General features: G+C 51.0%; 1 protein-coding gene across 4 annotated transcripts in view; it reads right to left on the bottom strand.

Moving 5' to 3' along the window:
* Positions 1–12,464, bottom strand: part of GPAT2 (glycerol-3-phosphate acyltransferase 2, mitochondrial) — a gene marked incomplete at its 3' end in the record, with an annotated part of 184,346 nt that overhangs the window by 46,958 nt on the left and 124,924 nt on the right. The window contains 1 exon segment of one of the 4 annotated variants that reach the window (XM_034761712.1): positions 379–462. 4 annotated transcript variants of the gene reach the window in all.

Raw genomic sequence — 12,464 nt, 5'->3', positions numbered from 1 at the left:
GGGCCACGGTGTGGGACCTGGGGGGCAGGGAGGGGGCGGGGGCCCAGGGGGCTCGGTGGGGCAGGGAGGGGGCCGTGCACGGGGCGGGGCACAGGGGGCGAGGCGGGGGTCCCATACACCGTACATGGCCCGGACCCCCGAGCCGATGCAGCGGCCCGGCCCCGGCGTGCGCTCACCCAGGCCCCGCTCCAGCCGCCGCCGCCGCCTCCCTCCACGTGCGTGGCCGGCAGAGCCCGCCCCGGATCCGCAACAGCTGCAGCCTCCTGCCCCGGAGCACGCTCGGTCCCCACCTCCCCCCGACCAACACCCGCGCCGGCGGGACCCTGGGCTGTCCCCGAGCCGGAGCCTGGCCCCGGTTCAGCGCTGGGAGGCTCTGACCTGCCTGCGTGGTGCCCATCACTGGGGCATCTGGGCAGGAGCTGGATGATGGGGGGAAGCAAAATATCTTCGACAGACCTCGTGTTCCCCCCACTAGCAGGGAAGGAAGGAGGGGAGGGGGTTTTCTTTCCTGGTTTGCAGGAAGGGATTGTATATCGGGGTGGTTGGTTGGATTGGGCAAGGAATTTTGCAATTTGCCTACGTCGGTTTCCCCATCTAGGGGCAACACCATTGTATATATATCTCCTCAATATATGTTCCATTCTATATGCATCCGAAGAAGTGGGCTGTAGTCCACGAAAGCTTATGCTCTAATAAATTTGTTAGTCTCTAAGGTGCCACAAGTCCTCCTGTTCTTCTTTTTACCATTGTAAAGTGTGTTTTTACCTCCTCACATGGGCACAGATCCTTAAAAGGTCCCAACTTCCACTGATTTCACTGTTCGGAGCCTGAAGGTCTTGAAGGATTTGGGCCTTGGTTGTATGTTACCGATCTAGGGGAACCTGCTACGTCATGGGGATATTAAGGTAGAGGTTTTCAAGGAGCCCCATTAAAAAGGAAGACTCGAACATGCACGTCACACAAACAGTTTCACAGGTGCAGCCCATACTAATAAACAATACTGATCCGCTAGGGTAACTTTCATTTCAGGCGCTCAAAGGCCTTTACAAACCACATTAATTAAGCTTAATATTATTTGCATTACAATAGTGCTGAGAGAGCCCCATCAGAGATAAGCCAGTCCCTGTCCCAGAGAATTTACAAGCTAATTTTGCAATATCCTCCTAAGTACAGTACTGCAGTGAAATATATGCACAAAGCACTAAGAACATAAAAACGGCCATACTGGATCAAATGAAAGGTCCATCTAGCCCAGTGGCCTGTCTGCTGACAGTGGCAATGCCAGGTGCCCCAGAGGGAATGAACAGAAGAGGTAATCACCAAGTGATCCATCCCGTCGCCCATTCCCAGCTCCTGGCAAACAGAACTAACTAACTTTAGAAATCACCCTCTGTAAAGCAGTTAATGTACTTTATGAAGGAAGAAGTCTCTGTCTCCATCTCAAACTTCACTGAAACAGATTCTGCTTTGATGAAACAGCATCTTTCAACCAACTCGGCTTCTCTTCCTGAACCCAACCAGGGCCCAGTACAACAAATTAAATTGTGCACTAAAACTCTTAGAAGGAATGACAAACTTGTGCAACAGAGCCTTTTCTATCATCAATATTTTGGCTTCTTTCAGTTTGTTTGGCCCAGACAACAGGCAATTAGAGAAAAGCACAGCTCAAATGCTGTTCTGTATATAAAAATGATCTTTGGGGTTTTTGGGTTTTTTTTACTGATACAAGCACAAAAAATAATCATTCAGAACTCCCAAAGACATCAGCACGGGTTGGTTTGTTCATTTTTACTGATACAAGCACAAATAAACTAATTGTTCAGAACACATCCATACGTTTCGCCATCAGCATAAAAATGGCCCAAACTATTTGTTGTTGGGGTTTTTTCCCCTCCTCAAAATGTGCTGGTTTTCAGGAGAAAAGCACAATGCGGTGACTTTCTATGCCAAGTTTCAAAGTGGAACAAATTATTATGGCAAAGTGAAAGATGTTGGGAAACAGGATATTTTAAGCGCTGCCGGGGCCTTGACCGCAGCGCCACTAGCAGGCTGGCGTGAGGATAAATACCCTGAGCATTTGCGCTGACAGGAAGAGTTCTTCATTTTCAGAGGTGGTGAAATGGTGCGGAAAAGTAAATGAAGGAGAACAGCATACACCGGTTTGACGTATAGCAAAGGTGGACCCCGCTGCACCAGTCTAGCAGTAATGGGGAGAGGAGAGAAGCAGGAGTGGGTTCTGAACACACAGAGAAGGAACACTGAGTGGAAAGGGTCCAGGCTAGAAGGATCTGCAGGCAGGGCTGGATTTAGGGGCAGGCAACTGCTTGTAAGTTCTTCAAAAGTTTAACAAATGAAGACGCTCCTCGCCTGGGCACCATTTGGTCTAGGGCTGGCCCTGTCGGCAGGAGATCTGATTCTGCTCTCAAGGAAGATGGCATGCACCCCAGCACAGAGCCTATATACACCACTAATGTCTCATTTGATCACCGGGCAACAGAGCCAAGGTCACATGGTAAGTCAGTGGCAGAGTAGGTCTCCAGCCTCCCCGTCCCACTCACCTTCTTCGGCTCACGCTGCCTCTCGAATACACTTGTCATCTAGCGTACGGGCTTCAGTGGGGCACAGATTCAGTGCGGGCCTTTTGCATAGGGGGTGAATTGCACCAGGCAACACTATGGACTTCGGGGGAGTCATTTCTGATGCGTCCCAGCGTGAGCGAGTGCAGAATCCGACCCCCAGTGTCATCAGCTTGACTTGTCACTGAAAGGTACGACACAAGCTAGATGGTGGGATTGGTGGACCCAGAGGATGTTTGATGGTTGAAGCCCGACTCTGCAGCTTAGCTAACTTTGGGATTATTGATGGACCTTCGGGGAAGCCAGGACAGCTCTTGAGGGGGACCAAGGACAGCAAATGGCAAACGGAGAGGCTGTGTGATCACATGAACAAGGATGGGGGGTTGGCCCCAGGACATCTATTCCTGGCTCTGCCACTGTTCTGCTGCATGATCTTGGGCAAGTCACATCCTCGCTCTGTGCCTCAGTTTCCCCAGCAGTAGAAAGGGCTCGTGATTCTCACCCAGCTCCCAGGGCCCCTATTTTCTAGCTGTGAGGTTCAAATAAATCTCATTGGTTTCAAGAGAAAACAAGCTGAGAGTCCAGTTGGGCTTAAAACAGGAATTAACGGCACCCTGTGCTGGGAGAGAGCAAGGCTGACGGGGGGGGGGGGGGGGGGGGGGGAAGATGGTACAAATTACCAGGGCCCGGTGGTCCGGAAGGGGACCCAGGGCCCGGCTTCCCCAACTTCGTCAGCCCTGTTGAGCCGGTCCGCCTTTGCTAGGGGGCCCAAACCCCCTCTCAGCGGCCCTGGAGCCTGCCCCCGTCACTTTCCAACACCCCACCCCAGCCGACGCAGGGAGATGTACCGAGAAACCACCTCACAGGCTCCTCACCGGAGTGGCCTGCCCGCTGCCCGGTTCACAGGCTACTGAAGTCAAATGGAGTCTTTCCTCTGTCTGGCTCATACCCAAGTGCTAGGCCCAGCGCATCAGTACCACTCAGAGCATCGTTAGGAGAGGGGGACATTGGGATGAGATGGGAGATGCTCCTTCCCATTAGAGGACTGAACGTGCTGCCTCCATAGCCACTCCCACCCCAGCCGGCTGAGGGGGTGAGCGGGACAAGCCCTGCCTGGCCAAGCAGCCACTTCAGCGGACCCTGCTATGGTGCAGTGACTGTTCGGTAGCGCGCTCGGAGCTGTACGTCAAAGGCCCTTTTCCACCTCAGCTTACTGCACACTAAGTCTCTGTGTAGACAAGCCCTTGGTCACCCCCCAGACCAACTCCCTGGGGTGCCCCTCACTGGCTGCACTGGGGTTAGTTACACTGGCAGGTCGGTGTTTAACAAGGAGGCCTTGGTCCTCGCATGAAGGGAACTGAATGTCCAAAGGCAAGTGCTGTGTGTCTCTCTCTTTCTTTTTCTTCTCTCATTCTCTCCCCTTCCTTCTCTCCATTCCCCGCTTCTTTCAGAGCTTTCTTTCCGCAGGTGACAATCACAGCGTCACCCCACGACTCTCTCTCTCTTTCCTGCCCTCATGACACTCCCTCTCTGTGGGTAATTCAGGAAGATCCTTCACAGGGCATCCATTTCCAGCAATTTTGCAATCCTCCGGGTCAGAGCCCCGCGTTCAGGCTGGGAGTGTCCCCTTTGCTCCAATTCTCAAGCATTCCGATGCGTTTCTCCAGGGCACAATCAGTTCTTGAGTGCAGCGTTGCCCTCTGCAAGTCTGATCTGACCGTTCGGTCCCCAGGCTCCTGGCGCTAAGCCGCTCCTCTCCACAACGTCCATGCGGATGTCTGTCTTACTAATTCCATCCTCGTCACTCCTCAGTTAATTTTTTCCCAATGAATGTCATCCGTTCAGCCTCCCAGTTGGAAAATGACACGGCTCCTTCCCTCCCAAGTCTTCAAAGCACTTTACAAAGAATCAGTAGATGAGTCTCGCAAACCTGACCTGGGTTTTTACACCAGGGAAACCGAGGCACGGAGAGGCTAACGGCAGAACTGGTTGAAAATGTCCTGTCCAAACGGTTTTCACCATGATGGAATGTGGCTTTTTGGACAAACTGGAAATTTTTATGGAAAATGATTTTGTCAAATTTGGTGGCGGGGAGGGGTCATCTAAATGTTCTGGGGTTTAAGCTAAGAATTGGGGGAGGGGCTTTTTTGGACAAGATCTTGAAACATTTAAAAAAATTAGAGGAAAATGAAAAAATATTCATTTTTGTTGCGCATTTTCGGGGGCGGGGATCCCGATGCGCTCTACTTAACGGCCCCATTTCCAGAAGCCTTCAGCAAAGCCCCAATGGTGTGACTCAGGAAAGAAGTGTGCACAGGGAGTTGGGGGCACTCCCAGGTGTAGCTCCCCACTCCATCTCCAGGAGCTGCGGTCTAGGGAGCACCGTCACGGCGCCCAGACAATCCCAGAGGTGTGCTCGCTGGAGTGCTAGATATTAATTAGTTCAGAGAGGCACAGCCTCTTCCAATTTTGTTAATTTCTGGATCTAGGTGCTGGCCTGGAGCTCTCGAGCTACTGACTCAGAAAATAGGAAAGCGCTAATCCGATCATTAAAAGGCCTCGCTGGACTTGATTGAATGAAAGCCCAAACCTCTCTATAATACCTGGGCTGAGAACTCAGGTGTTGGTTCCAGGTGAGCGGTTTCTCCGAGACAAGGACATTTCCTTTTTCCTGTTTGTAGCGCTCAGTGGCTGTTTGCAAGGTATTCTCTCAGCTAAAGGAGACCTGTTCCAGGAAAAGAACATTGGGCTTCTGCCCTATTTTGTCCCAGGCCTGAGATAGTTGATTATTCGTTTCTATCACTGTAGCACTTTGAGGAACCAGTCAGGATTGGGGCCGCACCATGCTAGGCACTGTACACACTTGTAATGCAAAGACAGCCTCTGCTCCAAAGAGTTTACAATCGTCCTGCTTGCTTTTGTTTGACCTTCAAGAAATAGCAAAGTTCCATCGTCTCTATTTTTGCCAGAGAGAAATCTTTCTCAGCCCTCCATTCAAGCAGTTGGGCTGGCAAATTTTTCACCAAGAGATCTTTCCTCCTCACTGTTTATCAAGCATTTGAGTTAAATAATGCTTACCCAAAAGACAAAGTTCTAATAAGCTTGATTGAACCTCAAAAAATACCCCACCTTTCCCTCCCAAATTCTGGTTTTGATGTCAAACCCAGCTGCCCAGAGATCCTTCCAAGAAAGGGGATAAAATATGATTTTCTGATGTTGAAAGAAAAGCCAATTACTATTATTTTTAAAACACCTTTTAGGTCTTCTTTAAGCATCGTAAAACCACAGTTTTATTGTCCTGTGTGGGTCCCTTTCAATTCTGAAGCCGTTTGATGAAATTTTAAATAGCAACAATGTTAATCATTTCAGCACTGGTCAGTTTTTGCAAAAACACCCATCTAGTTTGGGATTGTGGGTGTGGCCTGGGATTATGGGCAGAGTTTGAAAGGCGATACCTTCTTTGTTCCATCCCGGGTTATACTAAAACTCACTAAACGACCTTGAGCTCACCTTTCTGGGTCTCAGCTTCCCCAGGAGATGTGATCCAGTGGTTAGCACACGAGGCTGCTATAGAGTCCCTTTGTGACCTCAGTTCCCCATCTGTACAATGGGGATAACAACACAGCCCTAGCTCACAGAGGTGTTGAGAGGATAAATACATTAAAGATGGTGAGGTGTTCAAATGATACAGGGACAGGAGCTATGTAAGATTGGTCTCATCCGATGATATTCACTAGCTCATGAGAGAGGTGTTAATAATACCACTTAGCTCCTATCTAATACTGGTCATCAGTGGATCTCAAAGAGCTTTACAAAGCAATATCATTTTATAGATGGGGAAACTGAGTCACAGAGCATGACTTGCGGCCAGTGGCAGAGTCAGGAATTGAATCCAGGTCACACCAGATGGGTTGGATGGGCTGTGAGGCGGAATTAACTAATATTTGTTAATCACCCGCAGATCCTTGGATGGGAGGCAAATGTTCTGAATAACCTTATAACTGGCTCTCACAGAAGGATCTTCACCTAGCAGGGAAAGGCAGAACAAGAACCAACAGCTGGAAGTTGAAGCCAGCCAACTTCAAATGACAAGTAAGATGCCGATTTTTAACAGTGAGGGCGATTAGCCGGTAGCGCCGCCAGAGTGGTGGATTCTCCATCTGTGTTTTTACATGAAGGGTGGCTGGCTTTCTGGAAGCTAGACTTGATTCAGACACAGGTCACGGGGCTCAGTCCAGGGGCAACAGGCTGAAATGCTCCAGCCTGTGATATGCAGGAGGTCCCTTCTAGCCTTAAAACCTGTGAATTAAATCTATGAATCTCACCTCCCTACATCCACCACCACAAAACTAAATGCACTCTGCTTTGCCTTCTCCTAGCTACTGCTGCTCAATAGATCGGAAAGGAGAGAGAACCCACTCAACATGGCAGGGAAAAACAACTCCAAAATAGTAGCCATCGACCGCATGTTCCCTCCAATAATAACCCCAAGAATCAATGAGCGACAAGAGCTTTTGAAGCTCCTGGAGCGGCGACTCTGCCTTCGATCCCTCTCTGGAAGGATAAAGAATGGTCCTGACAGGACTCTGGAGATGTGATAGATGCCTAGAGTATAAACCACTCACGGGCCTTTAAAAGTAAATAAAATCTGCTCAAGAGCTTGGAGAATCCAAAGACAAACGTCCATCCAGGCCCCGATTCTGATCTCACATATGCCGGTGGAAATCCAGAGTAACGTCACTGACATCAATGGAGTTAACTCTGGATTTACCCGGGGGTCAGCGAGATGCTAATCTGGCCCATATGCAAACCTTTGTGCACCAGGGTTGAAGGGGTGCCTAGATTTCACGCTGGCCTTCTGCCCAGTGGTGAATTTCACGCTTCTCTTATACAAACCTGACACTTTTCATACTAGAAGGCAGTGTCCTTGGTTTTTAAATAGCAGATCAGGGTTGCTATCTCGCAGGGGTAGCCAAACTGCGGCTCTTACCATTAAAGTGAGGCTCACCCCTCCCGCACTCTCTGCCTACCAGACGGGGGGAGGGAGGAAGCTCGGGGCTTCTGCCCTGCAGCAGGGTGGTGGGGCTAGGGGCTTCTGCCAGAGATGACTGGTGCCTGCGGGGGTGTGTGTGTCACCATTTAAAGATTCAAACCCCCCCCCCCCCCCCCCAACAGCCTGAGTCACACACACCCAGGCATGCCCCCCACCTTTACCCTCAGGGGCCTCACCCTACAACTCCCAAGTATTAGCAGCAGTGAAGCTGCTGTGAAGGGCCACTGGCTCCAGCAGCTGCCAGGCAGGGAAAGGGCCTGGTGGCACTATGTGACGGAGCAGGGCCAGCAAACCCTGGCAAAAACGTGCCACCCCACGCATCACTTCTGGCTTCTTCCCAGTGGAGGGGGGGGGGGCTTGGGGTACACCTAGTTGTGGCTCAGAGCTTCAGCCCCAGCAGGTGCCTCCTGCAGGGCTGAAGCCCCGAGCCCCGGCTCGTGAACTTCCGAAGATTGTCCCATGTGACTCAGTACATTTGCCCACCCTTGCGATAGCATTCACCTTGCCGGACAGAAGGGATTTTGCAGGGCTGGTATATTGCACACACTCGGCCTCTAGAATTTTGTCATTGACATTAGAATGCAAGATTTTCAAAAGAGGCTTGTGATTTTGGGGGGCCAACCTCAGACACTTTAATGTTCAGAAATTGCCAAGCACCAGCCCTAGGGAAAGCAGGCTCCACGCACCCCGCAAAAACCCCAACAGCCTGGTGGCATCCAGAATCTTGGCCTCTAACGATCTGTGATTTCATTACAGGCTATTTGCGCTTTTGGCAAACCTCAGCCCCTCCCCCCCAAGAAAGAGCTGTTTTGTCCCAGTTTACCAGGTGGAGAGATCACCAAAGTGCCTCCAATAGATGTCTCAGATTTTGGGTGCTCAAGGTGCCAGATCCATCGTTAGGCACCTAATTAAGCAGCCAATGAACTCAATGGCAGAGGTAGTTGCTTAGCAGCTCTGCAGTTTAGGCCCCGGTTGGCTCAAATTAGGACTCCCAAAATGAAGGCACCCAAAATTAGAGGGGGCTTTCGAAAACGTGGGTTTGACTCACCCAGGGTCTGGCAACAAGCAAGTGGCGCAGTCAAGGGTAGAATCCAGCTGTCCTGGCTCTCACCCAGTCCACTGCTCCAAGCACTAGAAACCACACTCCTGATGCTAACTGGGCTCTGAGGCCCATATCCTCAAAAATATTTAGGTGTGGGTGAGCCAAAGATCAAGGCCTCTGACAGCCGGAAACTGGCACTGGATCACAGCGGATGGATCGCTTGATAAATTGCCCAGTTCTGTTCGTTCCCTCCTTTCTGTTCTCATGTATGTTCTTACACTGCAAGTGAGCTGCAGAACAGGCAAAAGAACCCAGGTATCCTGGCACCTCTCGGCTTCACGGTTCAAAGCCCCAGCACCTCTGGGCTTGCCTTATGAAAGCAAAAAAAATTGGTTGAGCCCTAGCACCTGTTTCATTACAAACTCAGCACTGCCTGGCTCCAATCAGCACCCTGCTCTAAGCCACGAGAAAACTCTGCCCCCTGTTGGCTGCGTAACAGATGCCCAAATTGTAGGAGGCTTTTTAAGCAAATTGACACAAGGGCAGGGAAATGAGAAGGGAATGGAGCAGAGACGGGCAGCAGACATAACTGGGGATAGGAAGTGCTCTGCTTAATTCAAGCAGGATTAGAAGACACATCAGTTGAAGCATTAAAGTCCATTTTTTTAATGATTTCATTTGAAGCAAATGGCGTATTGCAGCACAGCTGATTTTTATTTATTTATTTTTTTTAATTCCACTCCAGAGAAAGGCCAAATTGGGAAGTCACCGAAATAGTTTGCAAAATTGAAACTCCAGAGAAAGACAAGAGAGTGTTAACAAACAAAATTGGAGCAGTCATGAGTCTCTTTAATTGTATCTGGTTCCGATTCAGGAGCAAAAAGCCGTCGAATTAAGGTAGCAATTTACCACCTGACTCACAAAGCTTGATGTTTTAACCATCTTGTGGGCTGGAGTTGAAATGCTTTCGTTTAAGTGCAGTTGGGAGCTTTTTATCCCTTAATAGTTGTCTTTCAAAAAATAAAGCAGCAGTTTGACTTATTTACTTTGAAGAGAGAGAAGCAGGCGGGAGGGAAGGCTGATAGGGAGGGAGGGACGATGTTTGGAAAACCAGCTACTTAGTGCATTGTAAATGACAAGGGCTTTATTGTGTGACTGGCTGATGGCTTAGAAGAGCTAGGAAGACAGCAATGTTCAGTGGTTAGAGCAGGGGCTAGGCGACTGGTCTCTGGGGACATAGTCCCAACCCTGAGAAAGGAGAGAGGTCCAGTGGTTAGAGCAGGGGAGTCTGATCTCCTGGGTTCTGTTCCCAGCCCGGGAGAGCAGTGGGGTCTAGTGGTTAGAGCAGGAGGGTCAGGATTCCTGGGTTCTGTTCCCTGTTGTACAAGAGTCATGTGATTTAATGGCTCAGGCAGGAGGCTGGGAGACAGGACGCCTGGGTTCCATTCCCAGCTCTGCCATCGGCATGCCCTGCAACCTTGGGCAAGTCTGTGCCTCAGTTTCCCCCTCTGAAAAACAACCATGCTGCCAGCCCACCCTTGCAAAGCCCTTCAGGTGAAAGGAGCTTTTCCATACAGTAAGTGCAAAGGGAGGGGAAGCTTCTATCCGTGGGGCTTGGCTCAACTCTCCTCTGGCCTTCAACCCTCCCTCCCCCACCAGAGAAGGTGCCACAGGGTGATTCAAAGATCCCAGTGCAAGGACCCTGGGCAGCCCTCCAATTGCCCTTTGTTCTGAAGCAGCTGCTGCAGACAAACACAGGGCTAGCCGGGGCCTGATGTAACCTTGTGCTTTCTACCCTCCAGTCACTATGGCTGGGCTGAGAAGGCCCTGGACCCCTCCCTGGCCCTGGGCTCCCTCCCCTGCAAGACAAGGATCCTCTGTGAGCTCCCGCAGCCGTTGGAGCCTGGAAAGAAGAGTGCTGGCTGAACGGATGCCGACACACATCTGCTCTAGATGCTCTTTCCACATTAATTCCCCCGCCTCGCCCGCTCTCCCCCATTGCTCCCCGGTGAAGAGCAGATTGTTCCAGCACCGGGGCAGTGCAGCACTCAGAGCCTTTGTGAAGCGAAGGGCTGAAAGGACAGGAGAGACACGAGCCGTGCGACACAAGAGCCAGCCAGCCACGTGGGCAGCACTGAATCATCCCCACCACGCTGGGGCGGACGCGGCGATGAAAAGGAAAATCCACTCGACGCCCAGCAGCAGGGTCAAGTGGGCTGGCAATTGGAAAAAGAGGGGCAGCATGATTGTGTGGCCTTGGGCAAGTCTAGTCACTTCCCCGCTCCGTGACTCGGTTTCCCCCCGCCCCCCACCGCCTTTGTCTATTTACCGTAAACTCTTTGGGGGCAGGGCCTGTCTCTCACTGTGTGTCTGTGCAGTGCCTCGCACAATGGGCCCCTGATTTCAGTTGGGTGCTATTGTAGCGTAACCCAGGCAGCCTCCAGTGAGGGCTTCGGAGCCCGCTGGAAAAGACAAGCAACAACAGGCCATGGATAAGTGCAAAATCCTCCCGGCTGCAATCACTGATGCCTGATGCTCTGGCCCATGATTACGAGCCAAAAATCTACCCTTGTGCAGAAAGCCACCAAAGCCCTCAAAATAAGGCTCGAATGGGACAGATGTAACAAAGCTCATCTGGGTCAGACCAGGGACCTTCAGAATTAAAAGCAGGAGCCGCTGCAGCTTGGGCTGAGGGCCGATCCTGCTAACGCACGTGCCTCTGCTTAATTCTGCACGCAGTCAGCGCATGGGCTTCAGCGTTTTGCAGGATCAGGGCCCCTCAGGGCAGCAAACTCGGATCCTCTGTGGGTGAGGCACTGAGGGGTTGGGAACACACACGCTGCAAGGTAAGACTTCAGTGGGCCTCAAAGCAGTGCGTGCTGGCCCTCCACCAGGGGAGGGGGATGGAATTTCAACCTGGAGGCACATGAAATCCTGGCACTCACGGGCTAAGGGGGAAAACTTTTGCAGAAGTCCCTTCTTAAAATATTTGCTGCCCATCACTGACAAGCCCCGCTCCACAGCATCAAGCAAGTCACTCAATGTACATCTACACTGCACACTAAACCCAGGCTCTGACTCAGGTTTGAGCCCAAGACCCACTTCCGTCCACACACAAACCAGACTGACTCAGATCAGCAAGCACTTAGGGCCCAGATCCTAGGACTCTGCTAGAGGGGTGAGTCAGAGTCCAAGTCCCAATGTGGTTCGGGTCCAAGCCCTGTCGTTTTGCAATGTGGACGCAGCTCAAGCCGCAAACCTGAGTCAGAAGAGTTGCGTAGTGCAGTATGGACACATTAGCTCAGCTGAGACCCGGGTCCAGCAATTGTAAACCCTGGGTTACAATGCAGTGTGGACGCTCAAGTGCAGGATCAGAAACACAGAGTCCACAGACCTGAGTTTACAATGCAGGGTAGACACACCCTCAGTCCCCCGCATGGAGGGGTTAAGAAAGTGAAACATACAGCACCCAATCTTATGCAACAACAGCTCTCTGCTTATACAGATGGAGATCTCCCTCCTGTTCCCATGGGGAAGTCTCAACTACTATTAGCATTGGGAAGGTTTTACTCTCAGGGAAGGTTTTTATTGCAAGTCTCACAGGAGTTGATCTTTTTCTTAAAGCCTCAGGTCCCGGAGTCACGTGAGAATCTCAGCTTGCTTTTTTTTTTTTTTTTTAAAGACAATTTCAAGCCCTTGTGGTTGCAGAGAAAATGAGACCTGAGGGCGACAGTACTGCTCAGAAACCAGGCGAGGAATACAACAAGCCCACCTTTACAAAAAAAAACCCCTC

Source organism: Trachemys scripta, chromosome 2 (genome assembly GCF_013100865.1).
Source record: "Trachemys scripta elegans isolate TJP31775 chromosome 2, CAS_Tse_1.0, whole genome shotgun sequence".
In the NCBI taxonomy this organism is placed as follows: Eukaryota; Metazoa; Chordata; order Testudines; family Emydidae; genus Trachemys; species Trachemys scripta.
The sequence above is the reverse complement of the archived record's forward strand: the minus strand, read 5'-3'. Positions and strand labels throughout refer to the sequence as shown.